The sequence below is a fragment of the Cyprinodon variegatus genome, unplaced genomic scaffold (assembly GCF_000732505.1).
Source record: "Cyprinodon variegatus isolate N-32 unplaced genomic scaffold, C_variegatus-1.0 Scaffold50, whole genome shotgun sequence".
In the NCBI taxonomy this organism is placed as follows: Eukaryota; Metazoa; Chordata; class Actinopteri; order Cyprinodontiformes; family Cyprinodontidae; genus Cyprinodon; species Cyprinodon variegatus.
In genome coordinates this window covers 1,847,687-1,849,646 of record NW_015150503.1, presented here as the reverse complement: position 1 = coordinate 1,849,646, position 1,960 = coordinate 1,847,687, and positions in this window count along the sequence as shown.

Below are 1,960 nucleotides of genomic sequence, written 5' to 3'. Positions count from 1 at the left end.
CAGCTGAGCTGCTTCTCAGGGGACCAACAGTGGGGTTTAGAGGGAGAAAAATGATGGTTATCTGTACACCCTTGAGACATTGATATTAGCCTTGAGACCGCTGGATACACTTGATGATAGCCCTGCTGAAACCCTGTCATAGAGCAGTGTCTGAGGGAGGAGGTCAGCTCAGGAGAGGAAGTGCTTCTAAAGTCAGGATCGTTAAGCAAGGCTCAGGAAGAATAACAAAAGATGAATGAAGTCCCCCCTAAAAAAAAGAAAGGCGTTGGTATTTTTAATCAACTTGGCAACAGCAGTAATTTCCTTTTATGAAATGCCCTCCTCTATTGTGCGATACTAAATGCAAGAATCCCCATATGTGCTTTTCGTCAACAGCCGCTTTCCACTTTTGACTGCATTCATCATAATTCAGTGGCTTGTTTTCCCGCTGTATGGCTGCTGGGAAGTTGGATGTGACAAAAATGAAGAGTAATGTGCTTTGTCGCTGCTCCTTTGTCGGTGCGCAGACGTTGCTTTTTGCCACTGCTTGTTTTTTTCCTCCGGCTTTTTCTCCCTTTTTTTCCCTCCATCCCAGTCAAATCTTTTCCAAGCCAAAAGCACTTCCACATGCTGTAGCTGAAATCCAAAGCTTTGTGCCAGAGTCAGAGTTAGCCTCAGCTTTGGACGCTGGCCTGCTTTAACCTCTCCATATTTTCAACCAGCTGCACCACCCAGTATTTGTCAGTATAAAACACCACAGATATGCTATAAGTTGGCACTTAAAAAAACCACACCTAATACAAAACCTTCTAGAAATGTTGATTTTTTTTTTTTTTTTTTTTTAAGAAAACAGAGCTTTGGAGGAAGGCAGAGGAGTTTTTATTTTTTACTTTCTGTAAAGAATTTAGTCAGTGGCACATTAGTTAGAGACAGAAGCTTTAAATGAAGACTTTACCTAAAGTTTTATTTAATTAATTTCTGACATAAATGGACCCAATCGCAGGCCGTCATTCAGTAACAAATTAAAACTAAATATAGAAGTTAAGAAAAGTGATAAGACAACCTAACATTTCCTTTTAATTTCACTTTGATTCAAAGAATATGTTTAAAAATGAACTCTCAAACAGAAATTAAAAGAGCGTCTTAATGCATTTTGTCTGTACAAAAATATACAGCTTTTTAAGAGATATGTCAGAATAAAGAGAAATATGCCAACAAATGATATAAATGTATCTAGATTACATAGTATTAAACCTAATGTGGAGTTTTGCTGTTGAGTAAAAGATAATGTCTTCAACAAAGACTGAAATTATTTTATAGATATAAAAGTCTCTTTGGTGCAGCTTAAACCTGTTATTTCCCTCACAGGGCTATAACATACACAAAGATCTGCACCCGTTAGATGAGAAGGACAGCTAAAAAACAAGCACACATGTTTTTAGCCAATTAACAATTTTATTACATTCTACTAAGTCCTGATGATCAGTGAAGCTTCTCTGAATACTTTGGAGGTGGGAATCACAGAGACAGTTTGTGGGTGCATCATCACAGCGAACAGCTGCATGTCCAAATGTGGGAAGATTAAAGCAGCAGAACTGAAGCTACATCTCCTGGTTAAAGAGAGAAAAAATGGATAATTTGCTGTTATATCAACTCCATTCAGATGAACACTGGTGATCTTTCTTGCTTCAAAGAAAAGTCATTACAAAAAGGCTCCAGATATTATTTTACTTTTGGAATTGAAGTGCTTCTGAGCTCAGTATGCCGTGTGCTCAGTTAGCAGCAATATGTCCTCCTGCACCTCTAACTAGCGAGTAGCTATAGCTGCGCTTTATGGGATATGGGAGGTTGGTTCAGCTTAGAACAAAACATACAGACAATACGGCATCTGCATACAGTAGGGTGACCATATTCTCATTTTTGCAAAACCAGGACACGTAGGAGTGTGTGTGTGTGTGTGGCCATGTCTTTAATACCTGGT